Raw genomic sequence first — 11,683 nt, 5'->3', positions numbered from 1 at the left:
GAGGACAAGCAAAAGGTACGCTTGGGGGTATTCGATGGGTGTCATAAATGGCACCCATTTGATGAGAATTTAGGTTGTTTTACATTCTTTTCATGGCTTTCGTGCTTAATAAATTCTTAGTTTTATGTTTTTGGTCTTAGTATTACCTTTCCTCTCTTATTTTGTAGCTTTTGTGCAATTCTATGATTTTTCTAGCCTTTTCTCCTTTATTTTCTCTATTTTCATGGTTGTAGGTATTGTACGAGGTTCGGGTCTTGATATTGGTGATTTACTAAGGTGGAGGAAGCTTTTGGAGCAAGCTCATGGTAATTGGAAAGCTCAAGATGCAAGGAAGTGGATTCTCCAAGTTCTAGCTCTTGCGCTCTCAAGTCGTGCTCTCATGAATATGGGGTGTTGAACCCACAATCATGTGCTTTTGGGACTATCTCACTTAGTGTTCATCATCTTCATGATTGTGCGTTCATTCGAAGACCTTAGCAAACGCACGAAGCCGCGAGAAGATCAAAGAAACCCAGAGATGCGCGGGCGTGCAAGGCACAGGCGAGGGCGCGCCACAAGCATGCGCGGGCTCGCCACAAGCATGCGCGGGCGCGCCACCTCTGCAGCACGGGCGCGCCTCCCCTGCAGCGCGGGTGTGCCTTCCTGGGTATTTGTTTTCTCGGTTTATGTTTTCGCGCCTCTATAAATACCTTTGTAAGCCCGATTTTTGGGGCAAGTACATTTAGAATAAGTTTCATTTGGATTTTGATCATAATTTTAGCTTAGTTGAGAGCTTCTCTCTCTAGTTTTAGGGTTAGTTAAGGAGTAGATTTTAGAGAGAGAAAGTGAGGAATTTCAATGGTGATTGAGAGATTGAAGATTCAATGGTGACAATTGTGTTGAAGATCTTCTCTACTATCAATGAGCATTCTTAACTCTATCTCATTTTATTGCTTTGTTTTATTTCATATTTGATTGGTTTGATTTTGATGTTTGATTCTTGATTAGTGTAATTATTCTTCATATATTGTTGATTCTTGATTTCTTTAGTTGTTAGTTGATTTGATGATGATGTTAGAGTAGTTGTTTGCTAGGAATTGGGTGAAACTTGTATGATTGATTGATTGTGCTTAATTTGGGGATTGTGTTGATTAATTGTTAATATTAAAGTGATTAATGGAAGTTTGCATGTCTGTAATTCGATTAGGTCTTGAGAATTATGCTAGATTGCATTGTAGTTTCTAATGATACGGACAATTGATTTAGGAATTGAAATTGTCGATTGAGCTTGATTAGTGATGCTCCTAGTTAGAGTCTCTTGTAGTTGGCGCTAGTTTGACCTCTAGAAGATAGCTTGTTGACTCTTTTGATTGAGCTTGCTATTAGTATTTACAACCATTGACTTGCATGTATTTCCAAGTTGCTACAATTTTCATTATTGCTTGTTGATCCCATTCGTAGTGCTTTATTTGTCTGGTTTCTTTGTTTGTTAGTTGTTAGTGTTCTCTCTTTATCTTTGTCTTTGACGACCAAGCTTAGGCACATAATTGAGAGCGCTTTAACATTATCGTTCCTTCGGGTTCGATTCTTGACTTGTCTCTATACTAGTATATAGGTTTGTTAAGTGTTTATAAATTTTGTTTAACCGAAGGAGCAGTACTACAAAAAAGAGCCTTTTTTCGACGCTATTGCCTCGACGCAAGGCAAGGGCGTCAACAACAAATTATAATCCCGCGTCTTCTCGACGCTTTATAGTGTCTGAAGTAATTTTAGACTACTTTTAGTGTCGAGATCACTGACATGTGCCCCGCACGTGTACTCAATCAGGTGAGCAACACGATCATTATACCCACAAAACCCCCCACTCATCATATTCTTAACCCTAAATATTCTGTTTTTTTTCTTCATTCGATCGGAATTATACGCAGAGATTCATGGAGTCATGGCTTAGATTTCGAATTCAGATCCTCTTTCTCTTTGCGTTTCTAAAATTCTATCACAATAATTTATATATCTTGACAAAATTATTTTCTTTCTCTCAGATCTGATTATTTGCTTTGAAGATGGATTTGCGACAGCTATTGCTCTTGTTCTCCTCACAAGGTGCATTTTTACATCACTCTTTGTTGGTTTTTAACTCCTAATAGTAATTCTTTCATTTTTTGTGAGACTTTAATTGATACTTGTAAGTTGCAATTGCCAAATGTTACTCGTTTCAAAACCCTAGGTTCTAGATCTTGTTGAAATCACTGAATAACTGTCATGAATCTTGCAGATTCTACAATGTGAGGCATCAACATTAGCCCATCCAAGTAACAATGGCGATCAACAAAGGAAATCTCCAGGTACATATGAATTTTTTAATTAAGGGCCACGAGAATCAAATTAATATTTGAATAAGTAGTTATTTGGGAAATATGCTATGACATTTATGCTCACATCATTGTTTGTTGACCGCGTGCTTCCTAATGAATGGATGGTGGGAGCTACTGCTGGTTTTTGATCAAGCCGTTCATCTTGTCTTTTTTAATTTTAATGGGAATAATTATTTTTATAAATTACTCTTATTTGCTGAGAATTCATCAAAGTCACAAGTATTTCATGGTCCAAGGTTAATTTCTTCATATCCCTCTGTTAGCTATAGTTTTGTTTGTGGTTTGGTCCACGTTTCAATATTTTATAAATAATAGATAAATCATTTTACTTTAGAAATTATGCTCTTAAATTACGAGTTAGCAAAATTTGAACTTTGATTAAAATTTACACTCTTAAACTGAATTGGAAGATGTTTTGCTTAAGCTGTATGTTGAAACAATTTTGGTGTGGGCCTTGTCTTAGAGTGCTTGTATATATAGAATATCATGGATGTAAGTCTATGTTGTGACTATTTAGCTTATGTATTGTAATTGAATGGATAATTGACAAGGATAGATGTATATCTCGCACATTTGTGAATCAGGTGATAATAACTATTGTTTTGTGTGAGAAGTTTGGTCTTTGATATGAGAACCTGGTTGTTGTTCATTATTTTGTTCCGAGTCTTTCTTTTTTACACTATTTTTTATCTAGCATTTTATTGTTGTGCAATTATTATTAGCAAAATTTTACTAACCTTTTGTCAAAAGATCTAATTTTATTAAATTAATTGAACTTAGCTTTAAGAAAACAAGCTCTTGATAACTCTTTATGCTTCAAAATTGAGAAAAAAAAAAACTTACTGTATTTCATTGGGTTAAAGGTTAATTTCTTCCCACTCTATCACTCTATCAGCTATAGTTTTGTACGACATAGTTATTTCCATGTTTCAATAGTATATAAACAAGAGAGAAATTATTTTATTGTAAAAATTGTACTCTTGACATTACAAGCTGCTGACATCAAATAAAACAAACCAAATTTTCACATGCGTTATGTCTGTTCTTCTCATTACAGGAGTTGGTTTCTTTTCATTGATTTTGTTTGGTGCTCCACTTACACCTGTAATTGGATCCATTGGGTTGACTCCTCTTCTAGCAGCAGTTTATGTGGGTGTCTTGCAAAATATTTTCAGCTAGAGTGTGAAGTACAGTTTGTTTGACCTTTGCAAAGAAATGGCTTACATTCCATTGGACGAGGACACTAAGGTTTCATCTAATTAATCTCAAATTTATACCATCTTTGTCTTTTGGTTCTTCAGATTTTCGGTTTTTATGGGTTTTTTTTTGTTCTGTTTTTTACCTTCCTAATGAATTTGACCTTCCTGTTAGTAATTGCTTTGTCTGTATTGTTTTAAAACATTTTATTCATAGACAGTAGATATTTCAAGGATTTTTCATGTATACAAAGTATTATTATGTTTCATTGTGCTTCTATTTTATGTATATTCTGAAAAATTCAGCTTTTTGTTCTGCATTTGAAGCACGATTATGATGACTTTTGAGTTGTTTGATAGCCTCTTTTCAATCATTTTTTATTTTGTTTAATTGTTTTTGGTTCCGTATGTATTACGATTTTTTAGGTAAAAGTCAACATTCTTTGATCTTTTTCTCTTTTGTTAATTGTATCTCTAGCTCAGGTGGCCTCTCACACTATTAGCCATGTTCTTGACATGGATATGTGGCCAAACATTCATTGTCGAAAGAAATACCTTTAAGAAGCTAAAGGTGTAGTCATTGGTTGTACCACGCTACAGGATACATGTAAGTTTTTTTACCACTTTACAGAATACATGTCAGTTTTGTGTATTTACAAGAAATGGAATTTCTAGAACCCCCTATTATTATTAATTGTTGTTCTGTTTTGTTCTTGTTTGATGTTGCTGCTGTTATTGATTTATGTTGCTGCTTCATGCATTGAGGTGTTGTTGCAAACTTGCTACTGCCTTTCTTTGTTAACTATGCTGCTGCCCGGCTATATTCATGGTCGTGTTTGTATCCTATCTTGTGTGTGTTCGTGGTGTGATTGTGTCCTATCTTGTGTTACTAGACTTGAACCCTTTTTATGAATTTATAAGTTACCTATAAAGCTCTAGGATTCTACTTCGACAAAGCTAAGCTCACCTATGGCCCAACCTCACTTGCCTGTAGGACCTTTTTTATATACTTTGACTTAAATTGTCCAACAATCTTCTTCTTAAAGCGCTTGTTGGACAATTTTCTCATATTGTAGGTGCAGTTCGTTAAGGGAATGCATCTCCGGGTCTTTTAAACAAAGCATCTGAATTCTTAGGAAAGGCAAAACATCAGGTAACAAAGTCACATTTCTCTTTATAACTGAAATCAGAACTGAAATCTAGAACTGAATCCAGAACTGAATTCAGACTTGATTTTTTGGGAGTTTGAATTCAGAACTGAATCCAGAATTGAATCTAGAACTGAATTTAGACCTGTTTTTTTGGGAGTTTGAATTTAGAACTGAATTCAGAACTGAATTCAAACCTGTTTTTTTGGGAGTTTGAATTCGGAACTTCTGCTTTGCCTCCTGCTGTTTCTATGCTACTTTTGCTAAAACATTGCTACTTGCTATGTGTTTGTTAAACTCTAAGTAAAATTGCATGTAACATTGTTAAAGTGATAACCTTGGAAAAAATTTGTAGGATGCTCTAATTGTTTGTTTGAAAGAAAATGGGAAAAAGGAAGTGACCCAAATTCAGATCTGAAGTTCAGAGCTGATTTTCATAACTGAATTCAGATCTGATCATCAGAACTTGTCATAATGGCTCCCCATTTTTGGGTTAGAGGCTACAATTTAGGGAAATAGTTAAATTCTATATGAATGGGCCGGGGGTGCTTAATTACGGCTAATTATTCGGTGATTTAAAGGGGGAAGGGTGTTTCATAATGGGAGTGTTAGTTGATTAATGATTCAATTTTTGTATAATGAAATCTATTGAATCGGTAATGAAAGATTAAAATAGACTTATTAGGAAGTTGCTGTAATTATCAGCTATAGAATATTGAAGAGTTATTGAGATACATGGACATCAAAGTGATCTGACAATTTTGAAATAATATAATCATTTTTATCTTTTGCCACGAGACATCATTTACTTATTTGTGAACCTCTTCCCTGTAGCGCCTGCACATGTTGTAATTTTCCTCTGAAATCTTACACAACACCCACCTGCACAATAAGTGCCTAACAAAAGACGCGCACAAGGCATAGGCTATTGATAGTAGATGATTTCTGTTTTATGGTTCAATGATGTTACTAATTGCTCTTATGCTAGGTTCTCTATCAGCTGTTTAATGGTCTTTTTCAACTTCATTTACTGTAAAGATTGTGTGTGTGTGTGTGTGCACGCGCGCGTGCTGCAATGGCTGTATAATCAGTTAGTTTGGAAATGCTTTAAATGCATAATGATACTACACTCTTGGCAAGGTTCAGTTTTGAATTCATCATTAAACTATTCCCATTATTAGACAAACTCTCTTAAGCTTTCTAATGGACAGCAAGAAAGCTTAAAAATTTATAGGCCTACTTTACAGATTTATATATGTGCATTGTACATAATTAATTGCCTAGATTAAAGTATAATGTCCGTGTTATTGTCTCAAATCGATTATGAAGCTTGAGCCTATATTGTGTAATGTACTAATTTATAATTTGTATTTTTTTTTTTTTTGAAGATTGCAAAAGTCAATATAGGTACAACAAGAGAATAGGCCGGGACACTTGAGCATCAAAACAAGTGACTATATTGTCTATAAGGCCATCATCTATGTATTTTGGTTTTTAGTCTTATATTAGTGATGTATTTATTTAGGGACAAGCTACTATAATATGCGATGTTTTTTGTTTTAATTTGTTTTTAATTGTGTTGATGTTTTCTTTTTATAAATTTGGTAATTAACTACGTACTCTTATTATTGTTGATTAATAATTGTTTTTTTTTTTTTTTTTTTTTTTAAAATCTAGTTATATACAATATTTGTTTATTTTAATTTTTATGTTATTAATTTAATTTATGATAAATTTAAATAACTATAATATATGTATGATGATGGTAATAATTTAATAAAAGGAAAAAAAAAAGCTTAAAAAAAAATTAGACGCTTTATAATATCTACATATTTTGCACATTTTCATATTTCAAGAGTTTCCCGCCATACCATAGGTTGACACGAATAAACGCAAGACAACAAAAAGCGTCGCTAAATTTGATTATGTGGACATGTAAAAGCGTCGCTAAAAAACTACACACATTTGGGATAATGCGCGAAATACATAATTTTCGACACTTCGTATATTAGTCAGGACACAAAAAAGCGTCGAGATTCTCGACGCTTTTTGTGTCCCTCGAAATTCTCGACTCACGTATTTTTGACGCTTTTTAGCAGCGTCGAGAAATATTTTTTCGACACTTTTTAGCGTCGAAAAAAGGCCTAAAAAGCGTTAAAAAAACACGCTTTTTGTAGTAGTGGAGGATTAGTTTCAACGACCTAGTTCCACCCCTCGTCAAATATTTGTAATTGATTGGCGAAATTGATACCCACACAAACACTTTTTAATAATTTCTTCATTTTTTAGTATTCAATTTGCTATGTTCTTCGTCAACAAATTTTAGGGGAAAAGATAAATATTGCATGAGAAATTTTGACGCTTAATTGGAAGGTTAATTGTGTATTATAAATTAACATTGTGTTTGGATGGAATTTTCGGAAGGAAAAGGGTGGGGAAGGGGAGGAAGAAGAAGGAAGGGGATCAGAGGGGTAGGTGAAGAAAACAAAATTCCTCATTTGGATGACAGAGAAAATGAAGGAAGAGAGAGTGAGAGAATTTGCTTGTTCTTGTGAATTTTACCCATATATTAATACTTCAAAATCAATAATTCACATATCAAATTTTCAAGTTATAAAATTATGAAAATATGAATTTTTACGTATAAATTTTCCAAAATAAAAAATCCGGGAAATCATTTCCCAGTCAATTTTCCAAAACAAAATTTTCAAAAAATTATTTTTGAAAATTAAAAACAAAATATATTAAAATTGGTTTTCGAAAATCAAAACAAATTGGTTTTAGAAAAAGAAGAACACAATTTCTAATACTACCTCCGTTACATATTATTTGCAACGATTTGACATAAAATAGAAAGGAAAAATGTCTAATCGTTGCAAACCGTGTGTTAAAACCTTTTTTCTAGTTTCTCAAAAAAAATAAAAACATAAAAAAGAACTATAACTCAATTTTCTAAAACTTGGTTCATGAAATTAAAAACCGGATTTCATGAAAAATCGATTTATGTAAATCAACAGCAAAAACTTTATATCTCAACATTTGAAATTTTATACTTTGAAATCAATTATTTTAGAAAACAAAATTGAATGTTTATAAATAAAGAAGATATGGCAACAATTAATGCGGTGGACATGGCGGCAATTGATGCGATGGACTATGATGGAGGCTACAAACAGTAGGTGCTGGTTAGAGTTGTTCATTCCTTCCAATTCTTCTCTAATTTTGAAAGATTTGTTTCTTTCTTAATTGTAGAAGGAAATTATTTCCTTCCATTTCTCTTCCTTCCAATTCCTTCACCTCCCATTTTTGCTATCCAAATGGAAGAAAACACATCCCTCACTTCCCCCCCCCCCCCTCTACCTCCCTCTCCATCTCTCTCCATCCAAACAAGCTGATACATTAATTATTGGCGCCTAGTGAAAATAATCCCACATAGCTTCTTCCTTCTGCTGCCAATGTGAAATTTTTTCCCGCCCACGCTCCTCTTCTTTTTTTTCGTTTCCCACTTGTTTTTTTTTTCCTTTCCCTTATTTCTAGGCTAAGTTAGAGACATTTCATATTCTCGTACATCAAATGTAACACATATTAAAAAATAGCTACATTAAGTAAGTGTAACACTTATTAAAATACAGAGCGAGTATTTTATGGAACAAAAAGAGTAATGGAATAAACCAAAATAGAGTACACATTAGTTATCTGAGCTAAAGGGAGTAATATGTTAAAAAAAAAAATAAAAAAAAAAAAATAAGCTAAAGGGAGTAATATTACCAGGTGCTTGGTTTCTTTATTAGGAATATTTGTCTCAAAAGGATATATATTCACTATTTTATCTAGAAGGACTTTATATGTTTAAAGTGGTTTGAAAGGACCTTATAAGTTTATTTTGTTGTTTAGGAAGACCTTGGGGTCGGAATCCGACAATAATTGACTCTTTTTTCCGACCTTAACATCTCATGTGACCTAACCCCCCCCCCCTCCCTTTTTTTCCATGATTTCCCTCCAATTCCTCCTCCTCTCTCTTCTAATCCCCACATGACACAAATCAAAATAAGGGAATTTGAGGGAAATTATGGAAAACAAGAAAGGGGGGTCTTTTTTAAGGTCATATAATAGGTCAATATCGGAGAAAAAAGTCAATAATTGTCAGATCTCGACTTCAACGTCCCCCAAACAACAAAAGTGAATTGTTAAACCACGTCCGGTATTTACCAGATAACGCCCATATTTTAACATGACTTAACAAACATGCCCCCATATAAAACGTGTCCTATTCCTCTTTCATTTTCTGTAACCACTCTCTAACTTGTTACCCCACCAAACAACCATCATTTAAGAACAACCACCACGTCATATATTTTTTTTTTTTAAAAAAGTTTGCTTTACTCTACACCAATTAGCGCAAACGGTGAATGGACGAGTTTAAAGAAGCAATGACGCCACAGGAAAGATCATCGGAGCATACGAAGTTGGTGAGTGCTATGAATTTTTGTTTTTTTTTTCGTAAACATAGAAGGAACGCCTTAAATTTTAGAATCACCTTTGAAACATTCTAACATTTTAGGCGTTCAAGGGGGAAAACACCTGAAATTTTAGAATGTTCTAGGGGGAAACGCCTAAAATTTTAGAATGTTTCGGGGGAGATTCTAAAATTTTAGGTGTTCCTTTCATGGAACATTCTAAAATTTCAGGCGTTAGTCTGGAACGATTAAAATTAAAAAAAAAAAAAAAAAAAAAATCTGACGCCAACCCCCTTACCTTTCCAATTTCTTGATGTCGTCCCTTGTAGCCGGTCGCAACTTGATGGTGATGGAATTGTGGTGGCTTTGCTTGGTGGTGACGGAATTGTGGTGGTTTGCTTGGTGGTGGGGATTTGATAGGTGGTTTTGTGGATGAAATTTTTAAGGTGAAGAGAGAGAAAAGTAAAAGTGAAAGTATGAGAGAAGATTGAAGAGTTATTTAAGAAAGGGTTACTTAAAGAAGTTTATATAAAAATACGGGCATTACCTAATAAATACCAGACATGATTTAGTACCTCCCAACAAAATCAACTTTTAAGGTCTTTTTAAACCACTTTAAACATATAAGGTTTTTCCAAACAAAATTGTGTACATATATGTCCCTTATAGACAATTTTTTTTTTTTAACTCAAACTCGTAACATTTACTATATTAATTCCATCTCATATTTTCTCATAAGCTATGTCCAAACAATATTTAAAATGTAATTAGCAAATAAAAGAAGAAAAGTATAACATCTGCAGTACTAGTTTAGTGACGTTTTCTAATTCTGTTTAGCTTTTGTCTGTGTTCTGCTGTTGAAAAAAAAGAAAAGAAAAAAAAGGCCTACTTCATACGGAGTAGAATAATATTTCATCCATCAATTCATTAAATTAGGATTTTAAACTTCAACAAAACAACACTATAATTTGTCTGTAAGCTCTTTGCACAGTGATAGCATTTCTCCACCCATTTTTCATGCTGGTAACATTATTACGGAGTATAAACTTATATTCATCCATTATTTTAATATTGAACCACTTGTCTTTTAAAGAAATATCACAAATATTGTATCATTTTTACTTTAAAAAAAGAAATATTTGTATTCACACTATAAATACCAAATATACCCTTACTTTTTAACCCTTAAGTTATTAATTTATGCTTTATGTATATCATTACATGAACAATCTTGTATTTTTAGCTTTCTCTCATCCTTTTTTTGACTACCAAAAAACCTTGTGCCCAATCTTTAAGGTGCAATAAAAAAAAAAAAAATAATATAACCGAGGAAGTATAAATAATAATTAATGATGTTCGATTCTCTAGATATAAGAATATAGATAAATTATGCTAGATTTACTTACTACACATTGCATTGCTGAATATGGATCTCTCTAACTCTTATAATTTGCATGGCTCTTTTAAAAGAGTGCGTGTGTATGAGTGTTTGACTGCTAACTACTTGGCTGGTGAAGCTTGTGGTGAACTGGTGATATGCTGATATGAAGTATCTTGTGCATAATCTTATTCGTTAGTCTTTTGGCAAGATATCAACCATACAATACTTTTAATTTTACAAAATTATAATTTTACAAAATTTTGATATTTAATCACAAAATATTTTGATACTTATTAAAGTTATTATGGAGTAATATAAAGAAGGATGCATTTGGAGGGGATCAAAGAGCGGAGGGATGGATCATCCCAGAGACCTGGAGTGACCTGGGCTCGATCCTCACCCCACCTATCCCTATAATAATAATAATAATAATAATAATAATAATAATAATAAGAAGAAGAAGGAGGATGTATTTGGATGTGTTTACATTTGAAATACAGCCACAATTTCAAAAGTCTTACACCAATGGACAGTGATGGATCCATGAATTGAGTAATGGGGGTACAAAGTTAAACATATTAAAAAAAGTTACTCCGTAAAATATATGATGTACTCCGATCCGTTCCTAGTTTTTACGAGCAAAAAACTCTTTCCGCTTTTATATTAGTCTTTATGTGTACCCATCTCCCACAACGATATATAAGTTAGGCAAATTTCATATAATATATACGTACTAGTTTTTTTTTTTTTTTTTTTGAATGGTATTTGATATAATATAATATATGATTAAGCTTTGATTTTATAAAATTATTAGTTGGAATATTTGTAACTTCACGAGTATAATTAACTATTTAAGGAAAGTTTTTAAAGTCTATAAATAAAGATATATTATTTTTTTAATTTTGTTTTATAGGAAGACGTACACTTCTTATTAAAAATCATTAGAAAACGTTTTTTCAAAAAAAAAAAAAAAAAAAAAAAAAAACCAAAAAACTTTAACATGGAAAAATAAAAAAATTAAAACAAATACTATGTAATTGATATATTGTTTATCTCAATATATAAATATTTATGACGTATTTATCCTAGCAATAAATAAAAGTGAAGATTTAACAAAAAAAAATAGAGTGATTAAATCTTGCTTAAA

The 11,683-nt window shown here is 32.6% G+C and overlaps 1 long non-coding RNA gene across 3 annotated transcripts; it reads left to right on the top strand.

Moving 5' to 3' along the window:
* Window positions 1-1,848: 1,848 nt before the first annotated feature.
* On the top strand, window positions 1,849-6,331 carry LOC110690146. Of its 3 annotated transcripts, none has more exons than XR_002505030.1 (6): window positions 1,849-2,082; window positions 2,255-2,324; window positions 3,412-3,602; window positions 4,029-4,157; window positions 4,597-4,703; window positions 6,087-6,331. It is a non-coding gene; the product is annotated as an uncharacterized LOC110690146 (long non-coding RNA). The 3 variants fall into 3 exon arrangements; XR_002505031.1 differs by having other exon boundaries at window positions 1,850-2,082; window positions 4,627-4,703; XR_002505032.1 differs by lacking the exon at window positions 4,597-4,703 and having other exon boundaries at window positions 1,852-2,082.
* Window positions 6,332-11,683: the final 5,352 nt, after the last annotated feature.

The sequence above is a fragment of the Chenopodium quinoa genome, unplaced genomic scaffold (genome assembly GCF_001683475.1).
Source record: "Chenopodium quinoa cultivar QQ74 unplaced genomic scaffold, ASM168347v1, whole genome shotgun sequence".
In the NCBI taxonomy this organism is placed as follows: domain Eukaryota; kingdom Viridiplantae; phylum Streptophyta; class Magnoliopsida; order Caryophyllales; family Amaranthaceae; genus Chenopodium; species Chenopodium quinoa.
Note: the sequence above shows the minus strand (reverse complement) of the source record. Positions and strands in the feature narration are given on the sequence as shown.